Genomic DNA, 18,201 nt, shown 5'->3' on the forward strand with positions numbered 1-18,201 from the left:
CTGCTGCTTTGCAGCTCTTCCTAGGCCTGAAATGCTCTCCACTCCGTCACTGTTTGCGTAGAGAAATCTCTACTCATTCTTTAGAGCTCACTTCAGAAGTCTCTCTCTTTCGAGGAAACCACCATGCCTCCCTCCCCCAGGTTAGGTCTCACTCACAGACAGTCTCCTGGCTCTGCTGAACTTTTCCTTGACCACCTTCCTTGTCGCAAGGGTGATTCACTGTGATCTTTTCGCAACTATAAGGAATTAACTTCGCACCAATGTTTGCTTAATATTAACAGCACACACTAGACTATAAACTTCACAAAGGCAGAGACTGTGTCTGGTTCGCTCATGCTTGGCACAGTGCCTAGCACGTAGGAAATCCTCAATAAACACTTATTAAATGAATAAATGTGCTTATTATAATACCCTCTGAAACTTCCTTTTCCTGTTTTCTGTTCCCATCCGTGAAGATATCACCATCCACTAAGACCGGAAATCTCTGAGTAAGTCATTACGTTTCTCTTCCCCGCTCCATACCCCGTATGGAATCTGCTGTGAAATCCTGGCCATTCTGTTTCAGAAATACTTCCCGGATCCGGTGTCTCTTTTCTGTCCTCCCTACCACGCACTGGTGGAGGCCAGCCTCCTCTGTCTGGGCTGCTGTAAGCCTCCCCACGGGCCTCCTGGGGCCTGGTCCTTCTCTCTGCATTTCATCTCCAGAGTCTTGTTCTGAAGAGAACAATGGAACTGAATAACGTCCAGGTAAAGATTTTGGCTACCTCTGTTCTATGCAGATCATCGTGTTTAACACCGTAGAACACCAGGGAAGCCTCCATCATCATCTGCCACTGCCCTGAAAAACCCATATTCTAGTCATCCATATTTCTCGGGGTGCCTTACTGACTCAGCTGGTAAAGCGTCGACTCTTGATCTCGTCTCAGGTCATGACCTCATGGTTCAAGACACACGGCGGGCTCTACGCTGACAGCACGGAGCCCGCTTGGAATTCTCTCTCCCTACCCCACTCGTTGTTGCTCGCTCTCTCTCTCTCTCTCTCTCTCTCCAAATAAATAAATAATCTGAAAAAAAATTTTTAATTAAAAAAATTTAAATCTAACCCCCCGATTTCTTGCCATTTCCCAAAGTACACGTTGCCTTTTTGTGGCTCCGTGTCCTTGTACAGGTTGCCCTCTTTGCTTGGAACTTTCCCCTCAACTGCTCACTTATCAAGTGCCTGCTAATCCGGCAGAACTCATCTGAAATGTAATGCCCTCTTTGAATTATTTCTCTTTTCCCCCAGGAAAGCTAGACGTTTCCTTTCTCGGTCTCCACGGCTTTCCCATCGTGCCTGAATTTACCACACACCATGTGACTTTGTAATTATCTATTCCCGTGCCTGTGAAGGGGACATAAAATTTATAGTCACAATCCACATGTGCAGGAAAGGTAACTTTTTTTTTTTTTCCCTACAATAAAACTCAACTAACTGTTGAGCCACAGATCCACACATGTCAGAAAACACATATTGTTGCCACCCTGGAGTCATCTCTGGATCAACCTACTCTCTCTGAGTAAACGTGCGAGCAGTTTTAAGATCCTATCCCTTTTGTTTCCGCTAACCTTTTCTCTCTGCAGAATCTTCCTGGGTGACCTAGGCAACATCCTGACATTGAAGGAGGGTGTGTGTGGACTCTGTGCCTTCCTCCAATACTGGCTGGCCTCTGAAGAGGTTTGGGGCGCTGAGGACTGGCATCCGTTGCTGATATAGAAGGCCCACGCATGACATGGCCTCTGGTAAAACCATTGTATCCACTCCGTCCTTCTCATCTGGACCCCTCCCTCCAGACCCCGTACCCTTCCTCTTAGCATTTCTACCTCCACTATCTCCCCCGCAGCTCAGGGCTCTGATCTATTTTCTTCTTTTCACTGTGTGGTGTGCAGGATTTCGCGGGGGCTGTTCTCAGGCCCAGCTGCTTGGATGACACCCTGAGCCACGAGGAACCTATTGCTTTGTCACCCTGTGCTCGGTGTGGGGCTTCCCTAGAGGCTGATCAACTGGGATGACCCTGGAATGTAAGGACCCTGAGATCCTTTGAACGTCTAGGGTGTTTATGACTCTCCTTCCCCAGGGGTTATTATCCTGGGTGGGGCAGGTTTAACTGGAGGGTGGGAAGGTGCTTCTCGGGGCACCTAATTTACTCTCAATTTATTTAATCCCTCCAAGGTTATCCCATGGGGCTCAGGAAGAACTATGATTTTCTACATCATGATAGATTCGTTTTTAAAAAAAAAATTTAAGTTTATTTTTGAGAGAGAGAGAGAGAGAGAGTGCACAAGCAGGGGATAGGCAGAAAGAAGGAGAGACGGAATCCCAAGCAGGCTCCGCACCGTCAGCGCAGAGCCTGATGCGGGGCTCGAGCTCACCACCCATGAGATCGTGACCTGACCCGAGATCAAGAGTTAGACGCGTAACCGACTGTGCCCCAAGATTTGATTTTTAATATAATCTGTGCTCCAGTCGTCCTGACTCTGGAGCCTTGATTTTCAAAGACCTGCATTTTCTGTCTTACCCAAGCCTACCTCTTGAAAATCAAAAGGGCTTGTCTCTCAGACTGACATGTTAGCTAAGGGGTTTAAAATTATACTCTGAAACTCGAAGCTGAATAATGACTGCTTTGTGCCAGCCTACACCCAGCCTCCCCCAAGGACGGTGCAGAATAGAGAGCCGTTGCTGCTCTCTTATTGGTAGGGGAGTGGTAACGTAAAAGAACAGACAAAGACAATTTAAGAGCAATACTTTGCCCTATTGCATTTGTTTTCCCCACAAAACTATAAGCTTCCCGATGGCAGGGTCTCATCCATAGGGCTGGAATGTTTGTGGAGGGCAGAAATTAGCAGTTCCCTGGGGAAATTGGTAGCAAGGGTCAGAGCGCCAAAGCTGTGATAAGGCCGTGGCCGGCAAAAAGTTGGTGTAAACCCACAGGTCATTCTCCAAACTTTCCTCCTTTGCTCTCCACTAGAGACAGTGGACATTTAAAATACCCGAATTCCAACTTCTCTTGCAACTAGAGACCAGTGGCAAGATTTTGTCAAGGAACCACTGACAATTTGGTGCGGAGTGTCTAGGCAAGGGTTTGCTTTCCAAATGGAAGAGACAGATGCAATCCTTCCCCTTCCTGCCTGCCTTGGGCAACTGGCACAGCCCCCCCCCCCCAACCCCCCACATTGCTCCCTGGCCCGTGCAATCGGGACAGTTGTGGCAGAAAGGGCCATGTGAAGGCCCTTTGAGTTCTTCCTCCCTGCTAAAATCGTAACCAAAAAGCAATAGCACAGCCCTGAGGAATTGTAGAAATTGGTGCCTTCTTCAAAGCTTTGAAAGATGAAGAAGTGTCACTTGTATTAAATCCCATTAAATCCAGCTATGGGGCCTTTGCAGAAGAGAGAAAGGTCTTAGAAGATGACAGCAGATTATCTGAAGCCTAATTAGGCTAATTAGAATTAGAATTGCTTTTCTGGATATGATCCTTTATAGTAATGACTCAGCACACACCCTGGGACCTGGTATGCTGCTGTTAATCTGAAAATTTCTTTTTCTTTCTTTCTTTCTTTTTCTTTCTTTCTTTCTTTCTTTCTTTCTTTCTTTCTTTCTTTCTTTCTTCCATCTTTCCTTTCTTTTCTTTCTTTCTTTCTCTATATATTTTTTATGTTTTATTTATTTTTGAGAGAGAGGGAGAGACAGAGCGTGAGCAGGGGAGGGGCAGAGAGAGAGGGAGACACAGAATCCGAAGCAGGCTCCAGGCTCTGAGCTGTCAGCACAGAGCCCGACGCGGGGCTCGAACTCACGAGCTGTGAGATCATGACCTGAACTGAAGTCAGCCGCTTAACCGATTGAGCCACCCAGGTGCCCCCTTTTTATGTTTTATTTATTTTTGAGAGAGAAGGATACTTTTATTATGTAACCTCACGTCGTCTCTGGCCTCATTCAAGGGAGTCCTCTGGGAACTTGATGTTTTCACCATCTATACAATATCCTGCTTGTCCGTTATTTTGATGACGTTTATACGGATAGGACCTAATGAGCTAGAATTCGGAAGTTCCTCAGATGTGCAACTAAGATAAATATCTGCTCAAGTGTGGGAGATAAATCACATGAAAATATGTACCCCTACCAGTAAGAAAGAGGCACAATCCTTGACGGGATATTGGAGATTTTAGAGGCTATTGCCTTAGTCCATTCGGGTTGCAATAACAAAATACCAGAGCCTGGGAGGCTTATAAACGACAAAAATCTATTTCTCATGGTTCTGGATGCTGGGAAGTCCAAGATCAAAGCTTTAACACGGTTGCATTCTGGTGAGAGCCCTCCTCCAGCTTCTTAGCCCGAGCCTTTTTGCTGTGTGTTCACATTATGGAAGGGGCTAGGGGAGTTCTCTGGGATCTCTTTAATAAGGACACTAATCTCATTCATGAGGGCTCTGCATCTCATGAGGCTCCACCTCTCAAAGGCTCTACCTCCTAATACCATCACCATTGAGGGTTTGGATTTCAACACAGGAATTTGGCAGGGGTAGGGGGGGGAGCACAAACATTCAGACCATAACAACTACCTGTATCGCTTTTAGGTGTCTTTCTGCAGTCCATATACTGTATGAACTTGAAGGTTGCCATCTTTAAGTGTGACCCAGAACAAGAGAAATCTATATGGATTTCTAACCAGGACTGGATAATAAGTTACAGAGCAAAGTTATGGTACATTACGTTAGTTACAATTTCTGTTTTCAGAAAACAGCTCTTGGCTTGCTACCAAACCCTGGTAGGTACTGGACGCCTGACCATGGATCACGAGGTGATCGGGTGACAGAACCGCCCATGACGAAATACTTATTTCCGATGCGCTTCTCCATACATTTGAGGTGCCCAGAGACACTCCATTATTAAGTGGAAGGAAGCATCAGATACTTACCCCGAACCAAGCAGGTCTTGTAGACACAAATGAATTGCATGAATAGGTAGCTTATATTCCCAGAAGATGTGCTCCTGCCCATTACCTCTTCAATCTCCAAACGCGGATGGCCTCCTGGGCACTTTGCTATATCCAGCTGACTGATGGGAACATTTTGAACCTGGATCGCAGATAGGTCTGCCTAGCGTGCCGGCACCAGCTGAAAGACAGTGGATGTAATGTTACAGCCTCACCACAGGATTTTGGTATTATGGACTTCGAATTAACATCAGATGGTGTTGATTCCATACACAGAATGCTTGTGTCCCCGCAAAAGTCATTAATTGAAACCGAAAGCCCATTATGATGGCATTTGGAGGCGGGGCCTTGGGGAAGTGATCAGGTCCTGAGGGCGGAGCCCTCATGAATGGGATCAGTGCTCTTAAAAAAGAGACTCCGGAGAGTTTCTTCACCCCTTCCACCGTGTGAGGTCCAAATGAAAAGATGGATGTCTGTGAACCAGGATGCAGACCTCGCCAGACACGAAACTCATCTGGCTCTTTGACCTTGGACTCCTCAGCCCTCGAACTGTGAGGAACGAATATTTGTTGTTTAAGACACCCAGATATATGGTATGTGGCTCTAGCAGCCCGAATGGGCTAACACATTGGTCTTCCCAAAGGCAGAAGAAAGGCAATCCTCGTCCTTGGCGGATTCCATATTTGTGCATTTGCCCACTTGCTAAGATTGATTTGCAACCGGGACATTGACACTGACAGCACTTTTGCAGACATCTGAGGACAGGCCCAGAGTGCAGAAACATCTCGGTTGCCCTATGCACATGTTGCCAGCTGAGCAAGGCGACACTGTCCTCCTGTTTCAGCTCTCATGCTGAACAAATGTCCTTTTCGTGACCTGAGTGGTACCACGTTTTTTACATTCTGTGCCTTTTGTTGTGGTTTCAGTGTTTGAAACAGCCTCCATGCACAGTGCTGAAGTGCTGTCTGGTGTTCCTAAGCTCAAAAAAGCTGTCATGTGCCTTAGGGAAAAAATGTGTGTGTTAAATGAGCTTTGTTCAGGCATGAGTTACAGTGCTGTGGTTGCGTGTTCAGTGTTAAGAAATCAACAATGTGGCACATCAAAAAAAAAAAAAAAAAAAAGAACAAGGGATTTCCATGATCTGTATCTCAGGCCACTCCAGAAAGTGCTAAGGTAGCATCTTTAGTGTGTGATGAAACTATGGGAAAGGGGCTACGTTTGTGGATTCAAAGATGCCACCCAAGGGGCGCCTGGGTGGCTCAGTCGGTTAAGTATCCGACTTCGACTCTGGTCATGATCTCACAGTTTGTGGGTTCGAGCCCCACGTTGGGCTCTGTGCTGACGGCTCGGAGCCTGGAGCCTGCTTCACATTCTGTGGCTCCTCTCTCTCTGCCCCTCTCTGTTTCTTTCTCTCAAAAATAAGTAAACATAAAAAAAAAAAAAAAAGATGGCAACCAGTTAAAAAAAAAAAAGAAGCGGCATAGTGGAAACCATTGTTGTAAGGCTGAAAAAAACCAAAGAAATTTACAACCACATCGCCCAGGGTCAGGAAAATGTTACTCTTCTGGGCGAATGCTGGCTCACGTATTCCAAACAGCAATATAGCATGAAAAATGTTAAACTTATCCAAGGTGGAGGCTCTGCAGCTCAGGAGGCTGCGGAAGAATTTTTTAAATACCTGCCGAGTGTTTTACAGGAAAAGGATTATATGCAGAAGAGCAGGTTTTCAATGCTGATGAAACTGGCTTGTTTTACAAGGATGCTGGCAAATAAACCTATAGAACAAGTGGAGTGTTGGTTGAAGCAAATGCTGTGACCTGGGGAAAACCCCGTATTTCCCCTTGGAGTTCAGTGTTGGCTAATTCAGCATTAGTGGTGACTTGACAGAAGTACCCAAACACTAGATGTGGATCGGAGGAGAATCAAGAGGTGGAAATGAGAATAATACCTCCATTTTTATACTCAAGGACTCCCTCTGTATTTGTGTTACAATCTTCACGATTTGGGGTTCGAATGGGTATTTACCCGAGGGATGAATTTGTCTGCCAGGGGATGCAATGATAGTCTCTCCAATATTTTTAAGAGACTTGATCAGTCACTGCTACATGTTTGCAATGTGGTGTGGTTTTGTGTGTGTAGGTGTGTAAGGGGACGGGGTAAAGAGCACGCAATGCCATCTACACTGCTGAGCACTACCATTTGTTTCTCACCTACCCTGAACTAGTTTCCATGTGCTTTGCTGTCCCATGTCCTGTGAACCCCTGAAGTAATCGGCTCTCAAATAAACTGTTAACACTATAATGCCTACACGCTTTGAGGGTGTCCAGGAAAATTACTGTATAGAATCTGGGTAAAATGGAGCCTTTTAGGATTCAAAAACACTTTGCTACGTTTTGTTGAGTTAATCAGTCTGGTAATAAGTAGAAGGTGTCGGTTTCATTGTCTCAGGAAGTTTTCAGTTCTGGGTTCCTCAGATTGGCAGGGTTCCAGGATATATATATTTACGTACATTTTCCTCCTTGAATTTATGATGTAACTGCAGTTATACACATGAGAAAATCCTTAGCTGAAGACTAAATAGTAAAAAGTGCATAAAAAGAGATTTGGTGGGGGGGGTTCTTCTACCCTATGCCTTATCTCCAAATACCTATAGTAATTCAAATTAATCAATCAATCTAATATAATCCATTAGAATGTGCATTTCTTCTTTCAACATCTTTTTTTTTTAAGTTTTTTTTTTTACTTCTTTTTAAGTAACCTTTACACCCAACGTGGGGCTCGAACTCACAACCCCAAGATCGAGAATCACGTGCTCCTCTGACTGAGCCAGCCAGGTGCCCCTTCTTTTCACATCTTTTGTTACTTATGTGTGTGTGGGGGGGGGGCGGTGTTCAACTGGAATTTTGACTTCCCCAAACAAAAACAGACGAGAAAAATTTCACAGGGTCACCGAACAGTTCTTACCCATGTTCTTCTTCTGAAAAACCAGCAGAGGGCGAACGAGATGGAAAATAAAGGAACTGGAACCCACAAGGCTGACAAGAGATGTTTCTCACATATTTGTCCAAGTTCATGCACAATCTAAGCAGGAAAAATGATTCCTAACTTGAGAACTTAGAAAGGAGGAAATACGGCCTTGAACACCAGTTTGACTTAACCTGGCATTTCCAAGTTATGTAAGATTTTAGTCTGTGATAGAGATTAAATCCTTTGCAATCAGGACCCATCTCATAACACAATTCCTAGAGACCAGTTTTGGTAAAGTAGCACTCAGAAAATGTACTGAGGACAGAGAATATCAACATATCTCATATTCTACTGATAGAACTCAGACTTGTAACAACCAAAACATAATTTCCCCTGGACACTTGAGTATTCACCATGTCTGTAGGCTTCAAAAGGAAGATAATCAAAAGAAGTAAAATTTACTTTATTTCACAGACCCTAGGTTCAAGATGAAGACCCATATAAGCATTATGGAAAGAAAAGATAAGAATTTCATAAATCTTGGGGTGCCTACGTGATTTAGTTGGTTAAGCGTCCAACTCGGTTTCGGCTCAGGTCATGATCTCGTGATTCGTGAGCTCTGGTCCTGCTTCAGGTGAGCTCCACTTCTCTCTCTCTCTCTCTCTCCTTCTCTCTCTCTATCCCTTGCTCACTTGTGCCCTCTGTCTCCCTTTTTTCTCTCTCTCAAAAAAGGAAAAAGAATAATTATTACAATATACTATAATAAAAGTTACATGACTGTGGTCTCTCCCTCTCTCAAAATATCTTGTTGTACAATACTCACTCTTCTTATTGTGATGATATGAGATGATAAGATGCCTACGTGATCAGATGAAGTGAGGCGAGTGACATGGGCATAGCGACATAGCTTTAGGTCACTACTGACCTTCTGATGATACATCTGACGACATGTTAGAAAGAGGATCATCTGCTTCTGGACCGAGGTTGATCTCAGGTAACCGAAATGGCAGAAAGTGAAATTATGGATAAGGGGAGACTACTGCATATTCACTTATTAGATGGAAAATTTGTTTTTAATTATAATATCTAATTTGAGCAAAAGTCTGGGGAAATGAACTGTCATGTACCATGCTGGCTAGAGTGTAAAATGGTATGACTTTTGGAGAGCAATTAGGCAAATCATAACTCTATGTGAACATCCTATATGATTCCTCATTCTCACGTCTTACAAAAACACTAGCAAAACCACGTAGCACTAGCAAAACCACGTACCACTAGCAAAAACACGTAGCAAAGATATGTATGTAAGAATGCTCGTCATAGCATTCTTTGTAATAGTTAAACTTTAAAAAGAACTCAAAACCCTACTAATGACATGATTGAGTAGGTTATGGATGCAGGACGCTTGCTATGCACCAGTACGATTCTTCATGCCTTATCTGTTTCAATTCATTGAATCCTTACCAAAAAACATTTTATTACAACACATTTTACAGATGAAGAAACTAAGCCACGGAGAGGTGAAGTAATTTGCCCATGTTCACGTAGAACCTAAATGGTAAAAATGAGTTTCAAACCCGAGAGGTCTATGCTCCTAATCCCTGCACTCTCCTGCTTCTCTTACTGCGATCTTGTAAAAATGAGGACAGTTTGTATTAAGTAACCTAAGCTAGAGCTCCCCTTGGGAGTTATAGTCAGTTAGAATGATCTGAAAGATCAAAACTAGGCAGAAGCTAGTCTTCCATGGAACACCAATTGATTGCCTAAAAATTCTTAGGTAGCGACTCTTCAGATCTGGATTTGAATCAGCCATAGAGTCACTTAGTGACCTAACAACCCCTTGAGTCAGTGAATTTTATACCCAATGCTGATTCTACACCAGCTAGTTGGGGGTGTATCAACATGTAAGTGCTGAAAAATGCAAATAATATAATCCCGATCTGATTGGGTAAACAATGCCATCCACGGAGCGTGATTCTTAAGTGGTATTGGAATTCCTTAATTAATATAAACTTGAAATGAATATCCTACATTCATCAACAGTCTTTCCTTTCTTCCGCCGTTAATGTGGCCATTGTGATGGTGAGAGTTGCCATTTTGAAAACCTCTATATTTGCTACAGCATAAAACATGACAGCTTTAGTAAGTTGACTAGTCACGGCCCATACGTGGCCCAGGAAAGGGGTCATTTCCAGAGTAGGGTGGCTCTGACAAGTGAAAGTTTAATCTGCCTTTTTGTTGGGCAGCTTTCTCAATAGCACTCTTGTGTGCTTGTGTGATATGCTTTGAAGTAAAATCGTTCTTCTTTCACATTTCGTAATTGAAATGACTCTTGCTTTTCAGCCTCATCTTGTTTTCACCCAACGTGTTCCTCCAATCTCGTTTTATTTTGCGTTGGCTTCTCCTCAAACCTAATCTAACAACTCCTAGAGGGTGGGAAAAAGAGCCAATCCTAATGGGCATCTCTTGAGTACCCAGGCATTGTGTGAAGCATTTTTCATACATTTGTCACTTAATTCTCCCAATAACACTTCAAAATAAATCCTATGACCTTCGTTTTCCCAGTGAAGGAACAGGTTCCAAGAAGCTAAAGGCTAGCCTCGGGTCACACCCCATGCAAGTGACGGAGCTGGGGTTTGACTTTGTATCTGTTGGGCTCCAAAGTCCATACCCACTCAATAAGCCTTGCTTCCTCACAAAACATATCTATATTTCTCATGTTTATATCATTTGCTTTCCATAGCTGATTCTTAAAATTTCCAAAGCAATGAAGTCCAGCAGGCAAAGGTTAAATCCCAGACATTTTTCTTAGATTGTGCTTAGGGTCTAAACAGAAAGCTGAAAAGTTTTGCCAACTTGAGGACTTTCCTCATACAAGGACTACAGCTTTATTCTTTTCCAATAAAGAAGAAAAGCAGGGCTGTGATGCTGACGACACTATAATACTCACTCGGCCATATTTGCCTGCATCGTGAGTTCAGCGCTTCAGGCCAGGGAGAGAGAAATATGTTTCCCACATGTGACAGAAGTGTAGAGACGTGTTTATTGGAAAGCAAGTAAAATACAAAATTCTGAGGGAAACCTAACTTTCCAAGGTCTAAATGAAATACTCATGACCAATCAACCACAGACAGGAGATTGTTGTTTGCAGATTTCACATTATTGGTGGACTGATGGATCCCCAAGTCTCTGCTGGGATATGAGCTTGACAAAAAAACTCACAAGATGTGGCCAAAGAGACTGGACTTTTTCGGTCCAATTCCAAGACCACATTTTTGCTTTGTTTTTTCCTTAAAAACAACTCCTATTGCCTTTGTTGTTAATGGAAGGGTGAAAAATATGGAAGAGAATAGACACAAGTATAAAAATTGTGCTTAACCCTACTACCTACAAAGGACCACTCCATATTTTGGTATCATCTCTATAGATCAATGTGTATATTGATCTTACTTTTAAAAATTGCGGTTATGCTGAGCATGCTATTTTATTAGTAGCCTTTTACACTTAATTTGTTTTGAACATTTTCTTAATGCTAAATATTCTCCTGTAATATTAAAATAACCAATGGCAAAAATGACAAATCAAATGTTTTGTTTTTATGATGTGAGCATCAACCACGCAGAAGCGAACATTGTCAGAGTACCATAACCTTGACTAGATGACTCAAGTTAACTGAGCGATGTCCTGTTTCACCAGCCTCGGGTGTAAGATGAATTCAAATCATTCCTGAAAGTGTAATTAAATTTCTCTGAAACCCCATCTCCCCAGTTGAATGTTTCTGCTCTTCAAGAGTTTTTTCTCCCATTATAACTCAAAGAACCCCAAGAATGCTTCAGGCAAGAGATCGATACTAGCTAGCACTGACTCAGGTAATAAAAAGCAGAAAATTGTGAATTAGCTAAGGATTGCTAGCTGCTATAACAAACCCCAAAATTTCAGTGGCTTATCACAATATAAGGTTATCTCTCATTCACTTAGATGTTCAAATGTTCCTTGTTGGGAGGTAGATGGTGGGGAGCAGCTCTGATTTTAGTCAGCTTGGGCATTAATACCCAGACAACGAGCACACAAGAGATCCCCGTGGGTCTTCCCCCACAACCCGTCGGCCAGAAGTCGTGACATGGTTATAGCTCACTGCCCCTGGGAAATGTGGTCTGACTGGGTGCCCAGAGAGAAGAGAGCATCGACTCTAGTCACCAAATACTCAGTGGCAGTCTTTCTCCTGCACCATAGAACACACCCAGCCACCTCCCCAGTGGTGTTAGTGGAAAGTGCCACCCAGCATGCAGCTCATACTCTAGGACTTGGCTCTAATTTGCAGTTTTCCTTTCAGGTTTGGATGGGGCTCTTTGTGGTCTGGAGAGCTATGAACTAGAATATCAATGATCTCACCTCCCTTTCTCCCATATACACACTCAACATACAGCGGTGGACCTGGGACAAGTCAACCACCATCAAAGCTCCCATCTGGAAAGGTGAAGAATGGCAGATAGCTATCAAGTACTGATTCGTGGCAGCGATGATATTCAGGGGCAGGCCTTGGAAAAGCACCTGTTCTGTCAGTGAAAGAGGTTCCATGGTTAGACGTGGGTCTGCTAAATGGGAGGAGCTTGCTTGTCCCCTGTTCTCCACCTGGACTGGGCACTGGAGAGACTGCCCTCTTCAGAGGCTGTCGCAATCACACATATCGCTTGCTGCCTCTGCAATTTTGGCCAGTCGAGGGATGTTTTAAAGTATCAGCCTCCTTCCAGTGAGGTTCTTGGCGTGTTTGGGTATGTAATCTCCTCAAAAAATGTGCCCGCTTCCGGTCCATTTCTTTCTCAAGACCTAATTCCCATGACTCTTACTTATTGGCCTTCTTGCCTCAATGTTTCTCTAGCCCCTACCGTCGTCCATCTTTGCAACAGAGCTGAAGCCTTTTGTTCAATTAAGAAGTGATGGTCCTTTATCCCTCAAAACCTTTTTCCATCTTCTTTGCTGCTGGGGTCCCAAGGCAGCCGGCTTCTCAATCTATATCTTCCTTTTGTCGTCATCGAAGATGTACTGACCTTGTTCTCAGTGTTCAGTCTGCCTGGACTGCGGTTTCCTCCTCATTCTTGTCTCATACAGACAAACCCACTGGCATGGGGCATCTTTCTAAAAGGATGCTTTCATTTATTTGGCCAAAATACTTGAAGCGCCCAGCATGTGCCAAGCACTGAGCACAAAATAAACGTAACACAGCGTCTGATTCTGCGAAGTCCAAAACCACACTGGAATACTGAAAGCACACACAAAGAAGGAATGAGGGCGCAGGGAAGGAAACACAGGTGTCCGGGAAGATCAGGAAAGGTTTTTTGGAGGAAGTGATATTGAAATTAAGCTTGAAAATTGAGTCAAGGTTTTCCAGAAGTTCACAGAGGCAAAGGATCTTCCGGTCTGAGTAAACCGTATGTGCAAGGTAGTAACAGCTAATTACAGGCAGTCTACCTTAATACAGTGTCTCCATTGGTTGTGTCTGGTACCTTTCCTCGGCCTAGGCATTTCTAGAATTTGCTTAAAAGTTCCAGCAGGGGCACAGACATTTATGCACCCTTGACTGAAGAAGTGTCTTCCTCTGTCTGGCAAGTTCAGCCTCCTTCATCAAGCAGGCCATTTTAGGAAGAAAACATGCGCAGCAGTGACGTGGAGATCAGTAGAATCAGCCGTGAAAAATCATCAGAGGCGCCTGAGGTTAAGACGTTACCCTTCCGTCCAACATTCTGCGTTGGCTTTGCGCAGCTCCACTCTTCGTGGCACAAAGTGGAGGATATCTCTTTTCCAGAACATTCTGTACGAGGCCCGTTTGTTGCCTGGTAAGGCATGTCTTACTTTGAGTTAGCTACGTCTCCCCTTCCGTGGAAGACGTTTTGTCCATGTCTCTGTCTCTCTCCTGTTACGGCAGCAAGAGGGGTGTTCTCTAGCTCTTTGGAAAGAGAAAAAGTCTTGAAAAGAGACCTATGCAAAGGGGGTCAAAGGTACACACTTCCAGTTACAAAACAAACAAGTCCCGGGGGGTGTAATGTGCAACACGGTGGCTAAAGTTAACAATACTGCATTGCATAGCTGAAAGTTGCTAAGAGGGTACATTTTAAAAGTCTTTATCACAAGAAGACAAATCGGTCACTATATATGGTGGTAGACGTTCACTAGAATTCATTGGGGTGATTATTTTACAATATACACAAATATCGAATCACTACGTTGTACCCCTGAAACTAACATAATGTACATGTTCATTGTATCTCAATAAAAATTACGTTCTTAAAGGAGAAACAGCAGCGCCTGGGTGGCTCAGTCAGTTAAGTGTCACACTCTTGACTGCAGCTCGGGTCATGATCTCACAGTCGTGAGATCAAGCCCTGAGATGGGCTCCACACTGAGCGTGGAGTCTGCTTGGATTTCTCTCTCTTTCTCTCTCTCTCTCTCTCTCTCCCCCACTCGCTCACTCTCTCTCCAAACAAGTAAATAAACATTTTTAAAAAATAAAAAAAGAAAGGAGAAAGAATCCTACAGATTGAGGACCATTTGCAATTTTTGCCAGAAGCACATTTTTCTCCCAAACACCCTCTCTTGCTAGTATATGCTGAGGTTTGACCACTAAGCTTTCACTTTTGAATGCCGCAGATGCACATTACCCCACATATTTTTACCTATGTTTTAAAGTTTATTTCTTTTCGGGGCGCCTGGGTGGCTCAGTCGGTTGAGCGACCGACTTCAGCTCAGGTCATGATCTCACAGTCTGTGAGTTCGAGCCCCGCGTCGGGCTCTGTGCTGACAGCTCAGAGCCTGGAGCCTGCTTCGGATTCTGTGTCTCCCTCTCTCTCTGCTCCTCCTCTGCTCACTCTCTGTCTCAGAAATAAACATTAAAAAAATTTTTTTAAGGTTTATTTATTTTCTTTTAGTAATCTCTACCCCAAACGTGGGGCTTGAACTCATGACCACGAGATCAAGAGTTGCATGCTCTTCCGACTGAGCCAGCCAGGAAGCCCTGTTTTTCTTTGTTTTGTTTCCTTCTTTAAATTTTAAGTCCAGTGTAGTTAACATACAACGTTATATTAGTTTCAGGCATACAACATAGCGATTCCACAATTCTACACATTACTCAATGCTCATCGAATTAAGTGTACTCTTAATCCCTTTCATCTTATTTCATCCATTTTACCTTTTTTTTTTAAACAAAGCGTAAGAGACTCTTTTTAGCTACTTTTTAAAAAATTCTTATTTATTTTGAGAGAGAAGGGAAGAGAGAATGAACACGAGCAGGAGAGGGGCAGAGAGAGAAGGACAGAGAGAATCCCAAGCAGGTTCCACACTTGTCAGCACAGAGCCCATCTCTGGGGCTCGATCTCACAAACTGTGAGATCATGACCTGAGCAGAAATCAACTTAACTGGCTGAGCCACCCAGGTGTCCCCCACCCCCGTTTTACCTACTTTTAAGACGACAGAAGGAAGCTAGAGGGTCAGTGCTCACCCAGCATTAGCTAAGTATTTATTCACTTTTCAATGGATCTGGATAAATTCTCAGAAGGAAGTAAATTACTGAACTGAAGTCAGGATCATTTGGGTACAAAGGACAGAGATCCAGTTACCCCCGGAAAATGGAGACTTAAATGAAAGGCACAGGGTTTGCAGAGGCACAGGGATAGTCTCAGGCAGGGGAGAACCAGAGTTTCCCTTCCTTTCGTCTTCCAAAATCAATCTGTTTCCCTATTCCAAATTGCCAAGAGAGGAAGGAGATCAGGCCAATTCACCTTTCTCACCAGGTCCCCAGATTTTAGGTTTCCCGTCAGGTCTCCTCTGCTAGACAAGTGGCTATGGCCAGGTGTGGTGGGAGCCCTGTGGTTCCTGACCCACAAGGGAAATGGGTGAGGGAGACATCCCAAAATACATCTAACGGGTATGAGAAGAAGGGCAATAATTAGGAGTTGTCTTCTGGACGCAGAATGCCTGCTTCCAGGGTTGGCTCCACCCCTCACCAGCTGTGTGACCTTGAAAGAGTTACCTAACTGCTCTGTTCCTCATTTTTTAAATTCTTAACATGGGGTATTTCGATGGTATCTCCTCACAGGACTGTGGTAAGGATTAAATGAGACAAAGCAAAAAAGCCCTCAAAGCTATAAATGGCATAGCCCGAATATTCAGTGAGTATTGCTATTATACTTTCCCTGGAAAAAGAGTGCCCCTCCCTCAGTTTTCTCTTAATGCCATCAATATTCTCCCATATTTCAACACTACTGGCATATGTCAGCCTCCATGCATTGTTCAGTCCTCCTTTGTAAGTTTTCTCCATCATTTCGGATTCATTTATTTATCTAACTTATGGTTTTTGAGCATCCATATGCTACATAAAAATAATTTCCCCTGGGGCTCCTGGATGGTGCAGTCAGCTAAGCATCTGGCTCTTGATCTCGGCTCAGGTCATGATCTTACAGTTCGTGAGTTCAAGCCCCGCGTGGAGCTCTACCCTTGGGATTCTGTCTCTCCTTCTCTCTGCCCCTCCCCTGCTTACGCTCTCTCTTTCCCTACCAAAAATAAAGAAATAAACTTAAAGAAAATTAAATAAATAAAGAAAGAAATGATTTTTGCTCCCCAATCTTACTGGCATTTCTCCATCATAAGCCCTTAACACTTCTCACGTGGGCTGTTACAATTAGCTCTCTGATCTCCTTGGCTCCTGAGTGCCATAGCCAGATTAATTTCACTAACATAACTTCTGATCATGTTATTCCCCTGCTCAACAGTTTTCAGCGTTCCCCTATCACTGGTATAAAGTCCACAGTTGGAAGCTTGACACTTAGAGCCTTCTACAGCTCAGAACTGATCTGCCATCGTAGGTTTATTTTCCACACGTTCCCCAGATACAGACGAAACTCTGGTGAACTGGACTGTTCTTGTTTCCGGCTCCATTGCAGCTCGGATTATACTTTCCCACCTCTGTGCCTTTTCTCATGCCTCCATCCACTCGAAACGCTAACCCCTTGCTCTCTGGACCAGGAGCACCAGCAGCACCTGGCAGCTTGGGCTTGTTAGAAATGTCATATCCAGTGCCTACTGAATCAGAATCTGCATTTTAACAAGATCCCGAGACGATTCATAAACACGTATTTGTCTTATAAGATACTTTATGAGATAAAATATCTTGTAAATTTATTACTAGCTTGTAAATTACAGATTAAGCCACACCATCCCCCTCCCTGTTAGAGTTCTACCCTTGCCTCAGAGCCCAGCTCAGATAATATTGCCTCATCCAGATGTCCTTGACTGCTAGAGCTAAAAATAATCTCTTTGATATCTGCATTCCCATAGCTGCTTTCTGAATCCTTTGAATTTCCCATGACCAAATTCTTTATACCTACTTGTGGTAATTAGCACATACCTGTTTTTGTTTTTGTTTTTGTTTTGAGTATGGGCTAACAATTCTGTGATTACTTTGTTATTGAGATATGGTTGACACATAACAGTTTCAACACACAACATAATGATTTATTTGTACATAGTGTGAAATGATCACTGTAATAAGTCTAGTTAACATCCATCACCACATTTAGTTACAAGTTTTTTTCTTGTGATGAGAACTTTTAAGATCTACTCCCTAAGCAACGTTCAGATATACAGTATCATTAACTATAGTCTCCATGCTGCACATTGTATCCCAGGACTTACTTATTTTATTACTGGACATTGTATACCTTTTGATCCACTTCACCCATTTAGCTCACACACACCCCCATCCCTCACCTCAGGCCACTGCCAATCTGTTCTCCATATCTATGAGTTCAGTTTTTTTCTTTTTTCTGTTTTAGATTCCACATACAAGTGAGATCATATAGTATTTGCTTTCTCTGTCTGATTTATCTCACTTCGCATAATGTTCTATGGTTCATCCATGTTGTCACAAATGGCAAGAGTCCAATCTTTTTTATGGCTGAATAATATTCCACTGTGTGTGTGGGGGGGGTACACACAACAGAATATATATATATGAAAAGATATATACATATTTTTTATAATTTTTAAATTTTAAATTTATAGGTTTTTAAATTATTTTATAATTTTATATATATGGTCTTTTCTTTATGTGTTTATCCTCAGTAGACATAGATTGATTCCGTATCTTGGCTATTGTAAATAATGCTGCAATAAACATGGGGATGCGTATATCTTTTTGAGTCGGTGTCTTTACTTCCTTGGATAAATACTCAGAAGTGGAATTGCTGAGTCATAGGGTAGTTCTATTTTCAATTTT

The 18,201-nt window shown here is 43.2% G+C and overlaps 1 long non-coding RNA gene across 2 annotated transcripts in view; it reads right to left on the reverse strand.

The window, feature by feature from the left end:
* The window catches only part of LOC109501370, a 47,240-nt gene that overhangs the window by 17,434 nt on the left and 11,605 nt on the right, over positions 1-18,201 (reverse strand). For both annotated transcript variants that reach the window (XR_006600379.1, XR_006600378.1), the window contains exon 3: positions 4,949-5,147. This is a non-coding gene — a long non-coding RNA (uncharacterized LOC109501370). The remainder of the gene's footprint in view (positions 1-4,948; positions 5,148-18,201) is intronic.

The sequence above is a fragment of the Felis catus genome, chromosome B4, assembly GCF_018350175.1.
Source record: "Felis catus isolate Fca126 chromosome B4, F.catus_Fca126_mat1.0, whole genome shotgun sequence".
NCBI classification, from domain to species: Eukaryota; Metazoa; Chordata; class Mammalia; order Carnivora; family Felidae; genus Felis; species Felis catus.